The 21070-nt window shown below is 40.5% G+C and overlaps 1 protein-coding gene across 2 annotated transcripts in view; it reads right to left on the bottom strand.

Annotated features, from left to right (window-relative positions):
• LOC137795085 (zeta-sarcoglycan-like) overlaps window positions 1–21070 on the bottom strand; it is a 296918-nt gene that overhangs the window by 21726 nt on the left and 254122 nt on the right. The window lies entirely within an intron of this gene.

Here is a 21070-nt window from a genome sequence, read left to right as displayed (position 1 = left end):
CATGACCAGGATGAATAGGTTTCATAATAAAATTGCCACGAACATTGATTAACAGCTGAAAAATTGGGTCTGAGGTTTCAACTTGATTAACTTTGGATAATTTATGTGTTGGATGATAGTCTGGAGGCCAGTGCTAATGCTGTGTACTTTATTACTGTTCTGTGAATGATGATGTTTTTAATTTATGAATGTGTCTGTTGCTCATGTACTTGAGGTATCCACGTTCTCAAATAGGCCTTAAAACTACTTGTTAAGTTAGGAATTTGATGATAATAATGTCTTAAATGTTTTGACAAAGAATGGGTATCCTCAGCTGTGATATGTGTGATTTGTGTTTAATTCTTATCATCAAATGTTAAGATTGCCAATACGCTCAACAAAGACAATTCATAGGGTTTAGCAGGTAATATTACCTATCAGTATGTGAGCATTTTGTTTGTGAACATGTTCCCATGCTAACATTAGCATGAAGGTCAAAGCACCTTTGTGTTAAAGTGCAGCCTCACAGAGCTGCTGGTACGGATGTGAACTCGTTTCTTTTGAGTTCAAGCACACGCTGCTTTAGATCTGAACAACGGTTGAAGTCTATTTCTTTTCTAAATAAATGCCTCCTTAATAATACTTATTCTAATACGTAATACGAAAGATATAACAATGCTGGTCACTTGGTCACTCCACCACTCTGGTCGAGAGATAATTATCTCATAATGGATTGTCACTACATTTTAGACATTCATGTTCTTCAGAGGACAAATCCTCAAATCCTGGTGAACCACATTTGGGGTTTCAGGCGAAATGTCTCTACAACTATTGAATGGCTCGTCATGATATTGGGTAGAGACATCTATGCCCCCCTCATGATTAATTGTAACGACTTTGGTGATCTCCCTACTATAAATTGAGTGCCACCATCTGCTCAAAATTAAATTTGTCCTATACTACTTCCTAGGCTTATCAAATACTTACAAAACTAAATGTCATTCACATCAGCCCCAGCTGTACTTTGTCTTTAGCTCAAAATGACAAACGTTTGCTTATATCAGTATTATCACGTTGCCATTTTGAACATGTTAGAATGCTGAAATTAACTTTTAGCTCAAAGTGGAACACCAAGTGGACTCTAAGTAATCCAAAACTATCACAAACACCAGGGCTGCCTCTTTCATGGCAGTGAACTGAGCACCATGACTATCAACCGTTAAAGAAAAAACACATCAACACACACGCCACCATTTTACAGATACAGATGCACTGAGAGTCATAAACTAACATATATACATACACGCAGCACGGACACACACGCAGCCACATACGGTTTCTGGTCAGGCCTCTGTGTGGTTGTGTGTTTCTCATGGTGCAGATAGCAGGAGTCTGCAGCTGAGCTGTTATCTTTGCAATTCATTATTATTAGAGAAAAATCTCTCTCCTCCCTCTCTGCTTCCAATTCTTACATTATTTCTGTCTCTTTCTCACGCCAACCATCTTGCACCCCCACCACCCCACCCCCCTCTCTCATAAATCTGCTTTGACCTTCAGTTGCGACAAGGCCATTTTATACAACGCCATATTTGTCCAACCTGACAAGATAAGCAGGGCAGAAATACATCAACATGAAATGTTTTTTTTTTATCTCAATTCATTTCAAGGGAAAAACTGAGAAAGAAGGTAAGGGCCTAAGAGATTCAAAATGAAAAACAGATGAGGAGAGGAGACTCATTCTTGCATATTTCAATAAATATATTGTCTAAGAATCCTCAGATATGCATCTGTTGGGAATATAAGTAGGGAGTTACAATAAGAAACAACAATTAGTTTGATTTTAACTCCAATTTTGTCATAACTGATATTGCCTCCTATATATTCACTGTATATGGCATGGCAGGGTTTGCGACTCTGAACAGGGCTTCTGGTAAAGTTGGACCTAATCTCATCTAAACATATTTACATTTCCATCACTCATTTCATGATTTACACTTGTGCTTTTCCTTCTGCATGCTAAATCATGGTCCTTTGGAGTTATTTTTATCGCTTCCTGGCCACTTGTAACTCAAATTCTGTTACAAGAATTTGGAGGAACATTTTGCAAACACTTTTAAGGTATTTCTGTATTTTCTCCAGCTCCCGATGTGGCATTTTGGCTGCAAAGGCCAAGCATCATTTTTAGAATAGGGGCTTGTGACATTTTGAATAAATACCATACGGCCAAAACATCAGCTTGCTCCTTGTGTTTTCAAAGTCAGCTTAGAAGTGGATGAGGTTTTTGATGTAGTTCATATTTTTCTTCTCTCCCCTTATTTCAAAAGTGTTTTCTTTCAGATTGTTGAAGTGGAGCCCTGTCATTTTAAACTTTAAAAAAACATTATTACATTTGTCATATAACATATATACATGAAATATTTATATGTGTCTTTACATTCAACCCATCCTTAGCAGGAGCAGTGGGTTGCTGCTGAGCCTGCTGCGCCTGGGGAGCAACTGGAGGTTCAGTGTCTTGCTCAAGGACAGTTAGACATGCAAATTACAGGGAGACCAGGGATCAAACCCACAACCACCATATTACCTTAATGTGAAGCGTGTAATTCAATATGGTTACCTGCACAAACCCTGAGGATCACATCTTCTAATCTAGACCGTCCAACACATCCTTGCATCCTCCGGATGCCGTTCTGGGTGCATATGAGAAGTCATCGAAAAGATCTACCTGGAAATGTCGAAATCCAGGATTTTGACTGTGATTTATATTTCCCAGAAGACTTGCCTGACATTCATCTTGCCCTTTTCCTCTTCAGAACCATTGAAAGCCAAACCACCTTATCGCCACCTTGCCATTTGGGACGTAAACCTTTAACCTTTTCACGCTAAATGCTCCGTCACCTGCCTCAGTGCCCCCGGTGCCGCCGTCAAACCCCATCGATGAGCACTTTGAAAACTTTAAAAAAGTGGTGCTGAGTGATGCATTGAAACAAGGCTAAGACAGGAAAAGCGACAGCCTTTGACTTTTAGAGAGTTAAATCAAGACAGAATGCAGAGATGTGACATTTATAAAGCATCCTGTCTTTTGCAGTGAGACTGTGTCTGGGGAAGGGAGGTGATGTTGCATGTTTAAGTCGCCCCATGAATCCCGCAGGTATAAAAAAAAAAAAATTATAATAAAAAAAAATAAGACTGAAAAGAGAAAGCCTTGGGCTGTTTTAAAAAGTTATAAAAGTCCCCACTGAGTTACTGAGGTGGGACAGAAGAGAGTCAAGGTACATTAGAGGTTTGCCTTTCTGGAAAGAATGTGTGTGTGTGTGTGTGTGTGTGTGTGTGTGTGTGTGTGTGTGTGTGTGTGTGTGTGTGTGTTCATGCCAGAAAGAGCAAGAGACAGAAGTTTTGTGTTAAAGATGAGGTTATGACCACTGAAGAGTAAATGTTGTACTTCAGCAACTCCGCTAGCTTAAATTTGAATTTGAATCAAGAAATATGTGTGTGTGTGTGTGTGTGTGTGTGTGTGTGTGTGCGTGTGTGTGTGTGCGTGCCAGCATGTGCCAGCATCACAGTGTGAGTGTGTTTGTGTGTCAGCATCACAGAGTGTGTGTGTGTGTGTGTGTCTGTGTGGTGGCTTGATAGGTCTTGGATATTACAAAATAAGAGGAGGAGTAGTAGAAGTATGTTCATCGGCAGTCACTTTATCACACACTTCTCAACAACTTGTGTGTCTGTGTCTTGCCACGGCAGTCAACGTGCCGTATATCTGTTCACCTTGACACAACACACCGCTTGACAAATCCCTGAGTTACTCCAAAACGACTTTCAGAGGCTCTCGGTGTCCTCCTCGCTGTGAAATGTAGCTGAGGAAATGGCTAATGGCAGAGTGCGTAAGGAGAAAAAAATGTCAAGCAATTTCATGCCTTTGTGCATCCGATGGGGCGCCGGGCTGATAATTTAATCAGTAGCGAAAGACTAGCTTCACTCCTCCGCAACTGCAGCCATTTCATCCATTGTTCATTGAGTTGTTGTTGCTCGAAAAGAGAGGAACACAAGTGAAAGTTCACAATATTGTGTCTCGTCCATGGGTGAATGTAGTGAATACATGGCACACCTTCATCTGATCAGCATAACTTCTTACAAAATAACAAACGAGGTCTGTTGTCTGCCTCTTATTATTTCAAGGAAACATCACTTGAAACCTTGACGAGGTTTGATATTGAGATCTAATTATTACATCATGATTTCCATTCATATTCAGTATTTCATTTACAATGTCTGGAATGTAAAAGATTGAAAAAATACTGAATAACTAGAACACCTCCATAAAACTATATCTTGTACGCAGGCTATTTTTGAAAACTGAAGCAAAGTTGGTTTTCTTGTGTAAGTGTCCTACATCTACATCTTTTGAAGGCCGAAAAAAGTAATTTGCCCCATGAGGAAAAAGACTCATACTACTGAAATATTTTAACACCAAGACACAGGGCTGCTTGCTGCGTTCAAACAGAGGAAAGATAAAGGATCCAAAAACAAAAAAACAAAAAAAAAAGGGCACATAAACAAATACGGGTAAACGGAGAAAGGTATGTGTACTTGATTGGCTCCCAATCGTAGATACGAGGTCAGAAAAACAGCATGGGGGTCTGTGCGTCGCTTCATTAGCATTGTCTCAGTATTCCAGAAAGCTGCCTGACAGAAAACACATCTGAGCACAGAAACATTAGAGCTTCCTCACAAAGACAATACAAAGACTACGGCGCATTTAGTCTGTGTAGTGTGTGCGCTGTTTTTACCCATCTGCAGCTCACGCCTTTTGTAATGCAACATCACTTTTTTAATGATGTGATAAGGAGCAGGCAGTCGTCACAAAGCTGAAAAACTAACCAGTTTCGGGTGTAAGAAGTCAGACATGAAGATACTCATTTGGTGAAAATGATACTAAGTAAAGCCCAAAGTCCGCTTTTGAAGAAGTTCAATTGCTTGACTAGCGATCAATCATGCTGGCAGACTGGAGGCTCAGTGTGATACTGGTAAAACACATCATCTTAAGAGGCAGCAACGGGTCCCTGCAGCATAAATACCATCTGTAGCAACTGCATCGCACTCCTTTTTATTTAATATGCCCTGCAAATGATGCTGTCCTGTATTTTTGTAAAGATTGGATATACCGTTAATGATCCCTATGGGGAAGATGAGTATTTGCAGCAGCACAGAGAAGGATATAGATATGATATAACAAATACAGATCACTAAAGATCCTTTGATAAGTAATTGGCACAGCAGAACATGCCGGGATTTACACAACAGATACCAAATAAGAAGACAGTGTGTCCTTGCACAGACATTTACAGGTTAGAAGTGTATCTGCAAGCCTGCAACTTTAGCAGTTGCCATTATTGGTAATACAGATGGAAGAACATATGTTGGGAAATGAGATTGGGAATGTCTCTCTGCTCCCATAAAAACTGATGAAGTGCCCCTGGGAAAGGGACCTAACCTCACTGTTCCACTTTAATGTACAGAAAACACTGCTTCCGCTGCATTTTGTACTGATGATAAGATACAAGCTTGTAACACAAAGTGTGAGTAAACAACAAAAAAACGTAGGCAACAGGAGTCAACCATAGGAAGCATGAACCAAAGATAAATGGAGGGATTGTACTACTTTTTGTATTCAGTCCAGGTCACGTTTTTCTTTAAGCTCTTTCTCTTTTTTTTCTTTTTACAGCCAGTCAAAATGAACAAAACACATTTTTTTTACTCAAATTTTCATTTTGTCATTTGTGGCATATTATGTTCACTTTACACGGATTGTAAAAAAAAAAAAAACGATGAAATTTGGTTCGAAAGCTACGTTCATTATTTTTACCATGTATGAGCGTAGCAAATGCATGAAGCTGTGACTTTTTTTTTTAAGGGCAAGTGAATACGGGCTCGCGTTTAATTAGTGAGGGAAGAGTCTGTTTCCAGAAACTTCTACGTTTTTCAGACATTTCCGAGCTTTGAGGTGCATGTCAGTGGAAAGATGCATCATTCTTTATCAAACCGAAATGTGTGTGGTGCACACAAATACACAAATGAATACTTGAACAACATGATGCAGGAGAGGAAGAAACCATATTTGTGAAACGTGTATTGTAGAGTCTCGTAAGGATAATTCCTCTGACCATGCACACCAAATCATGTTGACTCCCCCTTATGTTTGATCATGGGGAATCCCGTACAATGTTAGCTTTGTCTGAATAAAACCTGGCCTAATTGCCTAAAATAAGACACTGTTGCCCACCTGGATGTAATCAGAAGACGATCAGAAGGCCCCTTTGTCTTCTGAACCAAAACATGCAAGTTACTAATTGAAAGAAACAATCATTGGGGACGACCAAGCCAAGGTATGAAGAGAGAAAACAGCTTCCCATCGGGGTGCACATTTGAACCTAATGCTTGCACTGAACTTTAAAAGTGTGAGATTACTTTAAGAGATTTTTGTCTCGTTCCTCGTTATCAGAGTCGGATTAATACATTACCACAACAAGTTAGGGGCTCTTTGGGAATGCCTAACTCACTCTGATTCACTCTCTGCACAAATCAATTCTGTGAACAGTCGGTGAGGGAACTCAAAATCACCCAAGACCACGGTAGTCAAACCTCCCCTGAGAAGAGTTCACGAGGGGAGATTGTATGATACATCGTATGTCACGTTGAAGAGATATCTCTGGGTAAGTGAGTGACTGCAATTTAACAACAATTGGGAATTTGATCTAATATGATGTGCAAAAATGATGGTGGTGGGTCCCGTAAACAGCTTCCTGTGTGAGTAAAAACATTGGGATTTTCTGAGAAATGAAGGTAATAAAGGGTAGTAATGTAAGGAAGTGAATGTACAAAATTACCTGAATCTCCTCCCTGCCTCAGATGCGCATCTAAGGTTTTTAAAAACCAACAGCCTCTTAACTTGTTTGGAGAGGCTAAAGAGTAGTTGGACTCCACCTTCATATCATCCAAGTGTAGCCTTCCACAAACAAGACGTGCTGAGTCCTGAGGCTCGCTCATTCAGCCCCATTTCTGGAGAACACGATCACAGACAACTCACGCTCTCCCAATGATTAAGGTGCCAAACCAAGAGCAGAAAGAGTAGAGGGGATGTATGTCTACAGAGCCTGGACACCAGATGAGATGCGCTCAATTGCCAGCGAACTGCCAGATATGCCACAAGAAGGGGGCTGCAGTTGTTGAAGCATTATCCCAGAATGCACAGCAATACAGGCGAACTTTGAAAGGAATCAGAAAAGACCAGGTGGTTGAGTCCTGTGATTCTGACAATGGAAAGTCATTGTAGTAGAAGGTCAAAGGAAGGATTCGCCAGTCCTGTAGAGAACATACACAAGTTCCCATAGAGCCAAACCCACACACACAGCACTCCAACAAGTTTCACCGGAGAGCATGCGGTCCTCATTGTTGAACAGTACACACAGTAGCAGCAGGGAGCCTGGTGACACAGTATGTTGATGATTAAACGATCTGTTCACCAACAAAAAGAGGCCCGTAAGATAGACACATTCGCTAAAACATCTCTCCGACCAGGACCACAGAGTCAGTCTGACTTAACTCTATGTGACTATGTAGGTTTCCTAGGTCAAGACATTTCTAACAGCACTAAAACATTGAGCTTAAAAAGAGGGGGAACCATAATACAAATTTAAAAAAGTGGACCAAAAGATAATTCATGTTGTTTTTGGGATGACTACTCTACACAGTGCATCTGGGATTATCCATCCCTAGAGACTCCACTTTTGTCTAATATGCAAGCGGACTGAAACCAACTAAGACAATAACACTGCATTCACTTGATTAAAACCAAGTGATTACTACACCTACACTGGGAATATCAGATCCGACACCACTATCTACACACACCGTAGATGTGCTGTGTGCACAATGTTGACCTCTACACACACAAAGGTGAAATCAGCATATCCACAGCCAACAAAGGGCCTGCTGCATCACCTCAAACCAGCCATTACAGAAAGGTGCTTTCTCTTGAGACGGAGGTTCAAGTGTCTCGCTCTGCCCACAGACGAAGGGGAGGCCGCTCTCACTGTAATTAAAACACCCATCGTGAACTAATGGCTGCTCCAATTCAGCGAGAGAAAGAAGAGATTTTGAATAACTGATGAAAGCGTTCTCTTGTCTAAACATATTAGTTGGTGAAATCACCGGTCATAACCTATCTTTTTTTTTCCTTACCATTTCTGTTTCAATCTTGATGCATCCTCCTAATGTTTACTTTTATGAGTGATTAAAGGGAGGATTGTAAGGTAAATACCTCTGATTATGCACAATCTAATTATGATGACCTCCCCTTATGTTTCACCATGCTGTGTCCTGTAAAAGCTTACCTTTTGTCTGAATTAATTTTATCCAGATTGCCTAAATTGAGGCATTGTTGCCCACCTGGATGTCATCAGAAGATGATCAGAAAGCTAATGAACCCCTTTTGTCCTTTGTACAAAGACAATCAAAATACGAACTGAAAGAAGCGGCTGGAGCGAGATGGCATGGGAGAGAACAGCTTCCCATCGGAGTGCACATTTCAAGCTGATGCTGGTCCTGTGTACCATGATCTGAGCAGTGAAAGTGTGACATTACTGGTAGAGATTTTTGTCTGGTCAGACTGGGATTACAAAATTGTCACGACACAACACAGTACATTCACAAGTGGATTCTTTCGCCTCCTTGGTAGTCAGACCACGGGAGAGGAGGAAGAAAAGAGAGTGAACCAAAGGTACAGCAGATAAAAAGATAGATAATATAGTGTAGTTCACACCCTCCCCCTAGTGGACACCGAGAGAAAAGGAAAGAGGAATAATGATACAAGAGAAAAATAGATCGGAAGAAAAGGGGGGCAGCAGAAAGAGAGTGGATCAGAGTGGGGAGAGAAAAACTAACCAGAGACCAATACTGTACAAGAAACACGATGAACTGCTTTTCTCTTTTTCATTGGCCTCATCGCCTGCCCTCCTACAGCCGTCCTATCAGTGTGTTACCCATCCTCCACCTCGTCCCTCACCTCCTGGCTGGATTCTGGCTTTGCCTGAATATTGCTCTCTTTATATCCCTCTCTTTCTCTAAATTGTCATACTTTGTATTTTGTATGGTTTAAAATCAGCAAAGGATGCATCATTTCATTATCTCCTATTAAAAACAAATGTTTTCACAAAAAGTCATAATAATTAAAAGGTAATGCAAAAACCCTTTTCTTTTTTATTCAACTTGTGTGGCTACTTTATACCATGAACAAAACCAAGTGTTGTGATGATACACGATCTTACATAATTGAAATCTACAGTTCCTCTGATCATCAATCAGCATGATCTCATCCCATGTTTCATATTGTAACGTAAGCCACAGACGTGGGTTATGACTAGCGCCATGGTGTCAGGTGACATGACATCACAAAACGTAACAAATGTTGACGTAATGTCAGCAAAAATCTGTTTTGCAGGGACAGAAATGTCGGTACCCTGAGTAACGGTCCTGTTAATTTAAGTTAACCGTTTGCTGTTTTGCAGATGTTACTCAAAGCTCTTTTCTTTTTTCAAATCATAAGAGAAACGACAGCTGAAAAATGGTCTCGATAAGTTTTACTGCAAATTCACATTGTTTATTTTTCACTCTCCTGCCTTAAATTTCTGCCTTTAAGTCAGGTTTTCTCATAAATGTCTGCAAGCTGGTTGAGTTTGGATTAGGAGCATGTGCATGTGTGCAAACGAGTGGGCCTGTGTGTGTGTGTGTGTGTGTGTGTGTGTGTGTGTGTGTTCTTTGTTATTTATCTGCTGTGATTTCAGTGTCTCGCCAAAACAGCCTCTAGCCATTTGTAATAGTCTTTACCCGCAGTGGAACAATTGGCTCTATCGCAAAATCTGATATTAACAGCCGTCTATCTTTGAAACCCACACTCAAAAACACTCAAAAGCGGAGTTCACATTCACACAAAAACTCACACACACAGACACACACACACAGACACACGCACACACACGCAGACACACACACACACACACGCACACACACATACATTTACACAAGGAACAGATGCGTAGCAATATGTTGAGACTGTTAAATATTAACTGGGTGTTGTTGTTTTCACATATTCCCCCTCAAGATGTGTACAAAAGCACCCAATGATAAACAGCAGTTGATAAACAATAACTAATAAAGATAAACAACAATCAACAAAGACAAACAATGACAGAATAACAATGTATACAGTTTACTGAGGCGTCATTGCAAAGCTCTGTTTACTAATTAAAGAAACCCTCTCATCACGCAATGACTTGTGGGAGCACTTTGTTACCTTGGAAAGGAGGCATCAACAGTAACATGGTAGGTGCTGCACAAGTTTACAGCAAGCATTGTCATTATTACATGATGTATATACCACTGCTGGTGTTACTCACACCAACTACTGTATGGAGGATGCAGCGTATGTTTGACAACTTAGCCTTTGGTAAAATTCAAAGGTAAGCTTGTGGTTTTCAAATACAGAGAAAGTAACTTAGAAAGCACAAGACGAGATGTGTTTTTCATTATCACTCTCTTTTCCCATTCCCTAACCACCTCTGCTTAACCATAGCTCACGAGGGACTGAATATGTGAATCCCAATCTCAAGCTTCAAAGTCCTGCCCTTCATCTATCCTGACCCCCTGCAGAGGACTCGCTTGCTGTACTAAAAGGCCACACTTCCTACTATAGAAAGAAATGCTGCCGCTGCACATAATACAGTGAACAATTTCGTTTCCATAAAAATGTAATTTGGTAACACAAATTATTCGTGCGTAAATGTATTAGGGGACAGGGTTGGCGAGCCCATAGAACAGGTCCATGAATGAAAAGCCTCTGAATGTTGGAAGTCTGAGGTTTGCTCCAGTTGTAAAAATCTTCTGTTCCTGTTCATCTTACCACATTAACAACGTGCTGCTTTATCTTTTTCTTCCATTTGCTCACAAACCGAAAGTGAACTTTACAACTCTTTAGCTTTGTTGTATAGTGATGCTAAAAGTAACTTGTACATCACATGATGTACTTTGGTTTTTGGTGCTCCTTCTGTGTGTTTTGTCTGAGATACTATACGTTTCTGTGTGAAAGGACCTGTGTTTGTTTGACCCAATCGTCTCATACGGAGTGCCAGGGAGAGTCGGTATTGGACGTTTAGGGCCACTGACCAAGCATCGGTCTTTGAGTTTGGACTGACAGTGGTTTTAATATCTTCAGGTTATGTGAACATTACATTATCAAGTTTACTTTACCTTGTTGAAATGGACTCATTAACTTGTACTCATTGTACTTGTAAATATTTACAGCAGCGCTGTACGATAAAGGGAAATACACATTAAAGTTAAGAGAGTAGTAACCGACAATTATCACAACATGGGACAAGGAATTTGATCGGAACATCCCGACCAGCTTTTCTCCCTAAAATCTAGGACACTTACTTCCAAATGTCCACATCTGAGCAAAAGTATTACTTTAATGAGTAGAACATGGCAATCTAACAAATACACAAAAACACACACCGAAATTCAGATACTTTATGGATCGTTCCCATAACCGGGCTCGCTTGTTATTCGCTTGCCTTCCCTCTCTCTCTCTTTGTTCTCAATGATTTCCCTGTGTTTCTAATCAATAAGAGACAAAACCGAGCGGGGCAGGGCTGATTGTCCTTGTTGTACCAAGGAAACAGGAGGTGTTCGATGGACCAAAAATCCAATTGCAGGACAGCACCACAGCACATTTTAGCTAAGTTATTGTGCTATTTTAAAGAGCTTTGTTGTGGTTTTGGTTTACTGACTCGTGAATAATACAATGTTTGATAGAACATGTGTTACTAAAATTGAGTAGATTTTTGCTGTTTTTGTATGGAAAATCATTGCAAGAGACAAATAGCAGCCTGCATATCAAAGACAGCACAGGATTTGCTGTGATCATCATGAAAGGAATGAAGAGAAGCTGAGAGATAAAAGATGAAAACACCTTTTTTTTTGTGAAAATTTGCAATCGATCCTGTATCAAGTTGACCCCAAGTATTAAAAAAAAAACAAAGGGTATTATGCAAGAGATCTGCTATTGTTTAATGGGAACTCTAATGGGAGGAGAAACTTTTCCCAAAGGCACAGTTCAAAGAGAATGTGGCTCTTTCTAAATTTTAATGATTTCCAATTACTTTGACACAAACCCCAACTTTTTAATCAAAAACCAGCTGGGGGCGGGTCTACTCTCTGGGTTTTTAGAAAAATAATTAGGTGGTGTACTTTGCCTTCCCACTCCATACTCTATCTATCTGGCTGCTTAACAGAAGAAACCTGGTTAAATCAACTCTGCTCTGAGATGCCTTCAAAAATTGCCATGAGAATTGGTCTTAATTGGTCACATTGATGCTTCTTTCAGACATTGAGGATTGTAACCTCAATCAACACTTGTATGTCAACTATACTTCTCTAATGTGAAGGTTCATGGCACTGTGGATTATTTGTTAAACCTCTGACTTGGGGCCCCTCAAATATTCAAGATAACGAGTGTGCCCTGTGCTTCGAATACATATTTGTTCATGCTTCTTGTCTGTATCTATTAGTATATAGCTGAGCAGAAACACTCCAATATATCAGTGAAAAACGCTTTTTTTCTTACCCTAAAATCAACTTGAGTTGTTTGGAAATGAATTTGGAATGAGTGAACTGTTGGATGTGCAGGTGGGGAGGAGAGGAAAACGGAGGCCAGGGGATGACTCATTTTCCCAATCCCTACTTCAAGGACTTGTAAAATGTTACAGTCTGTAATTGGGTTAAATTGCAAGTACCCGTAGGACCCAAGACCATTAAGTCACATTAGCACTTTAATCATTTAGAGACCTACTACAGAGAAACATGTGAGAAAAAAAAAACTTTTGCTTCCAACTTTGAATCAGAAAACTACAGCGGTGCATTCATTACATGGAAAGTTAGGACGAAGGAGGCAATATAGAGTATGATGGAGGAAGTGGACCTTCTCTCCACATACTTTAATCTATGCGTAGAGGTCAGCCTTTCACTTGCTGGGATGGAGAGATGAATGACAGAAACATGGTCAGAGTAGGATGCCCTTAATTCTCTCTCTCTCTCTCTCTCTCTCTCTCATTCTTGCCATTCAATCAGCGGCTGTTTTACACCTGTGACACCAGGTGAATGAACTTTACAGGGCCCAAGACATACAGCAGCAGAACCACTGAATTAGACAAGAGAAGGACAGAAGAAAAGGAAAACGACGGACAAACTGACTCCAGTAAAGCTTCTTCCAGGGGATGACCTGGTTTAATGGTTTAATGGTTTAATGTGGATGGAAAAATATCGCTGAGGGGCAGACACAAGGACAAAGAACATGAACACATTCACCTTAGACTCTGTTGCTCTCACAATGCTAAACTTCTTAAGCTGGTAAGAATAACAGCTACATGAGTATACACAAAAAACACCAATACAAGAGTGAAATAAAAACTCATTCTCATTAAGAGTAGTACCCTGAGGGAGTAGTTGTTGAGGGGAGGGAGGGTCAAACACATTTCCAGTCTTATAAATGGCTTTGTGTTGGGGGCTTTCCACTTGGGAAAGAATAGATGGATAAAGCCGTTCTCCCCAGCCAGTTACTGGAGTTGATCTAGTGGTGGTTAAACTGTGGTTTAGGGATCCCTCAGTGCTTTAACTGAGGATCCCTAAACCCCAAAGAAATTAAAAACTCACATTTCACTAATGTATAAAACTAAAACAGCTTTGCTATGTTTATGACTTTCGTGAAATCCATGAAACATTTCAGAACGTTACGGAGCAGATTGCAATAACAGTCCAATTCACCAAAAATCTGTCACAATGAAATAATTAGCAAATCTCAGGACGTTGAGGTAACTGAAAGGGTGTTAAATATATCTTGGGATGCAGTCACTACATTGCAGACAGGATGCAATGACAATTGTGTTATAAAAAAAAAATATGAATGCTGTTCCCAACAAATCCTTTGTGAACATATACGAGAAAAGAAACCGCTGCAGCGCCTCGTGCATACATGTGCACATCGTCTCACTTAACGGGGATGTGCACGTATCATTTATACTGCCATGGGATCGCATGGAAGTAGGGTTACAATACTGTAACTATTGTCACATCCGCTTCCGCAAAATACCAGGTATTCTGGTATATCTCAATGACAGAGTAATTATTGTCAGGGGTGGCAGGAGGAGGCAGTGGATTGGGTAGCGACGTCATAGGCATAGTTCTAAAACTACAGTGAATGAAAAAACTGGTGCTTCAAATTAAATGTCTCGTAAGATTTCCCTTTAGTGTTAATCATGCTGAAATGTATTCACTTTGCACTTTGTTTAAATAATTACTTTTTGTGTGGAAAATGGTGTGTGTGTGTGTGTGTGTGTGTGTGTGTGTGTGTGTGTGTGTGTGCGTGTGTTTTTCTTGTATAAAGAAACATTGTATATCTGGCACTGTATCTGAGGAAATGATTATCCCTGAGCACCCTTTTCAAGCCGTTGCCCTACAATATTTAGCCCTTTGTAAATTCAATCTTTTCCCATGCCCCTGAGTCTGATAGGGCTTCCAGTTCCTCTGCAGTCCTCTTTAACTTGCTTCAGATGGAAGCCTCGATAGATAGATGCATGGAAATAGAGCGAGGGAGTGGCAGGGGGCACAGAGCACAAATCCTTCTCCGATGCCCTTGCCTGTGTTTGGGCTAACTCTCCCCAGGGAGCCTCCTTATAACCCCAGGACTTGGATAGAGGGGAAGGAGGCACCGAGGGAGGGATAAGAGGATGAAAGAGTGAAAAGGAACAGGGAGATATTGACTGCTCAGCAGCTTGAATCTCTTTGCTGTGGAGCCGAGCATCAGATGAAGTTGGAGACCTAAAATAACCCATTGCCGCAAGCGCAGTGTGGTGTTGCTGCGGTGTGAGACTCCTCAAACTTTTTGGGTCAGTTAATTGATTTTCGTGTCTCTGTCAAAGAAGTGCTCTTGCTTGAAGTGTTTTTGCAGTGGTGCTGCCACTGCGGAGCAGTCACGGACTAAAGTGGGCCGCTGGATTAGGATTTGCTATGTTGTCAAAGAATGCTGGACTATAAATCCAAAGATTTAGGCAGACTTGTGTATCTATGCCTGTGTAATAATCATGCAAAACAAATCATAAAAATCACAATTAATAATCACAATAGTTATTTTGTTTGTATTTTAAATGGACATATGTCATTGCTGACTATGCTGCTTGATGGGAAACAGAGTACCATAACACCAGAGCTCTACAACAAAGAAAGGCACAACAAACAGGACCTTGAGGATTAAGAACTACAACTAAAATAGAATTAAAATGAAAAGGATGCAGATTATAGCTTTATCAAGGCTGTCTGTCTGCCTGACTGTCACTCTAGCTTTCCGGCCGCTAATAACTCTGTTTAGTTGCGGTTAGTTTTTTAATAGGCTGATTGACGCTCTTCCCTCTTTACCTCAATCTCTCTCTATACCTTTGGCAGCTTGCTGTCACTGTTTGAGTGATTTCAGGACTCATGTCACTCATTTTAGCAAAAATATGATTTGTATTTTTTAAACACCAACACATTTTCTTTTTCATTCGACATCTCGAGTAAAATTTCAGCAGGACACTCCTGTCTCTCGTCTCACTATTTGGGGATAGAGAATGACTTCCATCCAAACGAAAATGATAAGAACCAGAGCAAAAAAACAAACATTTGACGATGTTTTTTTAAAAGAAATAGTCACATGAAGTGCTGTGAGCAAAGCATAACATATGAATGACGGAGAGGTGAAAAGAAGGTACAACAACAGATATGTGGTGTAACAAAAATAAATAAATGCCAGTGTTACATTAGTTAAATATTGCCAGTAAAAGATGACTTTCATCATATAAAAGTAAAAGTGGTTAAAAAGCGGGAGAGAGAAAATCAGTACTCCAAAACAAGAATTGAGAACAAACACAATAAACAACAGGAATCAATGTTTATTCTCTGAGTTAAGTCTATAAATATTGAAGAAAGCCTGAAGTCGAAGCCTGAAATCACAATGAACACACAACACACACTCATGAAAACACTCAAAGATCAAAGGTTTTGCCGAACCTCAGAGATGACAGGTAACATGTTTTAAGATCTGTTTATAGCTCAATGTGTCCTTCATTTTGTCAAAATACACTTTTTCTCACTCAGGGCTGAGCTTTGGTTTCATTCAGGCAATGAAAAACACTCATTCATTTCAAACAACTGCTGTGTTGGCACAGTGGAAGGTTTTAATTCCTGCGTCGAATGAGGAGACACTACGACAGTTTGTGTGACTAAACAGGCTTCAACAATAAACCTCTTATTCCTGCATCTGTCCCTCACCAGTATACTGACGCCCGATGCCCTTTGCATTGAACTATACCTTTGGTCAACGTGCAGCAACTGACAATGAGTTACAGGCAACACCAAATCATAAACGGTCACTATCATTTCATCCTGAACCAAGTCTGAACCAAAAGCAACAGTAATTAAAGCTGCAGAGCGTGAAAGTCATAATGTTATAATCCCAAAACCTTCTTGGAATGTAATTAATGTATAGAAAACATAACTGACCTGAGGCCTTTTTTTTGTTGCAAATTCATACTCTTATCACCCCAAGCTTTGAGAGCAAATGACGAGTCATCTTCTGAGACAATCTGTCTCCAGTTTTGCTTTTTACACGTTTCTTTCTACCTACGGCTGCCTTCTCTCGGTCACATTTTGTACTGATGTTGAAAAACTTTTTTTTTTCATGCTGGAATCGCTGCTTCTATCGGTAAACCGTACCACAAAGCTATACTCCAGTCAAAGAAACATCCACGACCAACTTTTCTACAGCTACTTCCTCCATTTTCAGTCCGTTTGTTGTTGCGGCTGGTGGTGTTGTAGTTGTTGTTGGCTGTCTACATTTTGTCAATCCCCACTTTTTTTCCATGCTATTTAGTCAGTAAACTGTCTGAAGGATTCTCTAAGATGTTCAGGTGTGCTGCTTAAAAAGATGCCAGGCACAACACTTTCTCCAAAGCGACTGCTTTCTGTCTGCCCCCCGGCCACTCCACGTACACTATAAAGTGGGAAAGCGGTTTGAAAAAAGCTGAAGAGTGTGAACACGGTGTTCAGTGGCGATCACACCGAAGGCTTTGAAAACGAACGGCGTGGCGTTCCTGAGGTGTTCTCTGGAAAGCAAGCTGCTGAACATGTCGTTTCTGTGCTACTATAGCTGAGCGTAACCCAGTTCTGTTATCACGGCTCTTCGGCTTCTGTAAGACTCCTGGAGCTCTTGAAACAACAACGATACAAATCTTCACTAATTCCCTCTGTGGTCACTGTGAATGCACATTAAGCGTCTTCGAGCCTGCCTTTAGCTACTTCTACTTTGACTGAGAGGGAATGCAAATACAAATGCTTCAATGTTTGTTCAAATGCTTCAATGTTTGTTCTCGCTGCGGTTTGTGGGAGAGCGAGTGTTATTTTTACTAGCTTGTGGAGTAGTGTTTGATTCCCCACATTCAACTCGCCCGGCTCGTGTTTTCTCAAATATAACTTAGCGTAAAGTGTCCGATCCAATCAGAATATCTTGACCTGTATTTTATCGCACAAAGTGCGTACCATCTATCTTTCTGTGTTTCCCTCTTGTCCTCTCTCCCTTGCTCACCGTTAAACTGTTAGATAGATCATTAGGTTTAAATGGACTTCAAGCCGCTCATTACATGTCCCATTTACCTTCACTGCATAACACTCTACTTTTCATAACGAGACAGAAAAAGAATTGGGCGATAGCGGCAGGGAGAAGAAATGCACATGTGGGAAGATCTAGACAGAATGAGAACGACAAAGACAAAATTGCGTGTGTGGAGAGGAGAGTTAGTCAACAAGACAGTCGGGAGATGGGGACAAAGATACCACGAGAAAAAGGAGACAGATAGAAAGATAAAACGTTCCCACCAGAAAGGGATTCAAATCTTGGGTGAATAAAGAGCCTGTGAACTAAGAAGAAAAAAGATAACCTGTACTTTACTTTTCTTTTCCTATTAATCCACTCTCTACCAGCATTGTGAAACATTTAATAAACCTCAAATTAAAAAAGAAAAAAAAAATCCTCATGATAGGCCTCAGCTCGTTGTTTCTTTCCCTTCCATTTAACAGCTAATGACTGACGACAGACAGGGGGAAGTATCTGAAGCATGTAATCGCCTTTTTTATTCGTGTTATTTTTCTATCGCTTTCATTAAGCCTGCAGCAGGTGATGCAGTGGAGAGGTCAGTGCAATGTCTGTGTGTGTGTGTGTGTGTGTGTGTGTGTGTGTGTGTGTGTGTGTGTGTGTGTGTGTGTGTGTAAAGGTTTCACTTTATGCATGTAACTTGCCGTTCCTGATGTATTCCATATGCTTGCACTGACAAAGCTGTGTGTGGGGTGATAAGTGGTTTTATTTCATGCATGCCATAAATTTGTGTTTTAATGCAGGTTTTAATCCATAAATTACTCGTGTGTGTGTGTGTGCACTTTATTAAGTTGGTTGTATTTAATGCGTACAAGGTGTGTCAGTATTTTTATTTTATGTTTGCACGTTCATGTGGATGAATTTTGTGCGCATGCATGGATAATGTAATATTTATTTAAGGCAATTCAGGCAAAATTGACACATTTCATGCTTTTTTAATAGCATATTTAATTTGTTTTATGTAACTCCACGGAAGTGTAAATCATATAAATGGTCTTAAACCGGCTGATGTCGTGTGTTTGTAACCATAGTCACGAGAGTATTTTTCTCACTTCCACCGCAGGTTTCCTCGCCGTACTTATCTGCACTGACCTGTCCACTGACCCAATGTTCTCGCTCCTCCTCCTCCTTGTATCTTTCCATCCCCACCTAACTGCACACATCCCTCGATCACTTCTTGGTTTCCTTCAACTAATCTCACTCAAGACGCCTCCTCCCTCTCCTCTCCTTTGATCCCTCAGCACGTATGGGGTCCTATTTCCTCTACTGATCATTTGGCTTCGCTTTCAACTATTCCTTTGTCTCTCTCTGTCCGACCATCTATAAGAAGATATACATTTCTCTTTCACTCTGAATCTATTGAACACATTTTCTATTTTCTTTCTAGGTGATTGGTTGGAATAATATAGTGAGAAGAGAGAGGGGAATAAGAAAGAACGCATTTTACAAAGGTCCAACGCTGCATTCAAATCCAGGATTTGACAATGACAAGTCCAGGATTACTGGGCAAAAGAGGCACCCCTTAATCATACTTTCCATACCCTTGTTGGACTCTTCACTGAGCCATCGTGGGAATGCATGCAAACTAAAAGAATGGCACAAATGAAAGGAAGGTAGCCTTGGTTCAGGCAGGACCAAATAACAACCAATTGCTTCGATTAAGTATCAACATGAGCAGCCAATTTAGTTAGTGCAACAAAATGAAAAAGAAAACTCAACTTCAGACTCTATTATGGTGCCTGTAAATGTTTTAGAGAAGGGTAAGCCATTGGTGGTGCAGCTGCCAAGCTTGATGCAAGCTGATTATATGCATGATAGAATAAAGAAATTAAATGCTTAAGAGTATCAGGCAAACCTGCACTGCCTACAATTTCTCACATTTAAAGATTCCTAACATCATGTGGTCAGCCATCAACCTACCCAAACATTGTCTCAGATAATTATCTACTTCTTTTGAAAGCCAGTCGATGAAAAACACACGAAACATGTCGCTTTTTCAGTTGACACCTTGTCCTTTACTTTGATTCAGTATCTTAAATGTCCCCATTTTTCCCTCACAAAAGTATGAACAGTGGCTATTTTTGCACACCCAAAATACTTTCATATTTCTCTGTATCCCATTATTTGCTGCAGAAGCCAGTTTGATTTAATCTTTTTTTCTATAAACTAACTTCCATCCCCTCCTCCTGAACTCTTTCTCTCCGTCACCCTCCTCTGCCCCTCTGTCTTCTTTTTTTTTTTTTTTAACTATCTTTGGATTGTCCTCTTCATCACCCCTTACTCCAGCCCTGCTTCCTCTGCCTCTATCCAGTCAATTATCTCTTCCTCCCCTTTTCACCTTTTTCTCTTGCACACCACACTCCATGCATCTTGGTTTCCTCTGTCATCTTGTCAGCTTCCCTCTCCGCCTCCTTTCCTCCCTCTCTGTTTGTGTTGTCCTCCCTCGTCAAAAGCTATTTTCTGCTGCCTGAATGAAGTTGAGACATTCGTAATGAAGGAACCCCACATGTGCATGACGGACACCCAGAACACGCTTCAGGAGAGGGGATGCGGAGAGCAAACATACATTCAGCTGTGATCCATCCTACTGCAATTACAGGGACAACAACAGTCTGAGGTATTGCTATTGTAAGCAACTTTAGATCAGACTGAGCTGATGTGGTACATTATTGAGGAGCTGCCTGTGGTCCCAAGAACTCTGTTTACTATACTTTATTTCTTTCCACCCAATTTGGATAGATAACAGACAAACAAAAACGTTCTATCAGTTATCATTTGGACAGGACTTGACCTCATTACCTCATAACAAATCAAAGCAACTTGGTCTGATGAAAACGGTGCCTTTTAGAATTCATGTACAAGCTGATAAGGCAATAAACCCTTCAAGTAAATACGAGGAAACAAGCGTCAACCGTTCACTCCATGTGTTCAAGTGCATGTGTCGGTGGAAGGCTCTACTTGGTTACAGCCTGACCCTTATACACTGAAGCCCAGAGGACTTGTGTTCTCTCTGTCAGGCCTGTCAGGCTGCCAATCAGCAGCAAACCTTCCTGCAGTGAGCTGATTATAAATATTTCGCACACTGTACCACAGGACTGCCAAGCTAACTCAGCAGCACACATTCTTACTCAACAACATCTTTTTTTTTTCACATCAATTTTTACTTACTATCTCAGACATTATTCATAAGAACACACAATTCATCAATATTCTACCACAATAAGGGGTAACTTGTAAATGAGCCAATGTGCCAGACTGCACACATATTCACAGACACACGCGCACACGCACACACACACACAC

Source organism: Clinocottus analis, unplaced genomic scaffold (assembly GCF_023055335.1).
Source record: "Clinocottus analis isolate CAN_PGR_092001 unplaced genomic scaffold, fCliAna1.0.p SCAF_27, whole genome shotgun sequence".
Classification (NCBI taxonomy): domain Eukaryota; kingdom Metazoa; phylum Chordata; class Actinopteri; order Perciformes; family Cottidae; genus Clinocottus; species Clinocottus analis.
Note: the sequence above shows the minus strand (reverse complement) of the source record. Positions and strands in the feature narration are given on the sequence as shown.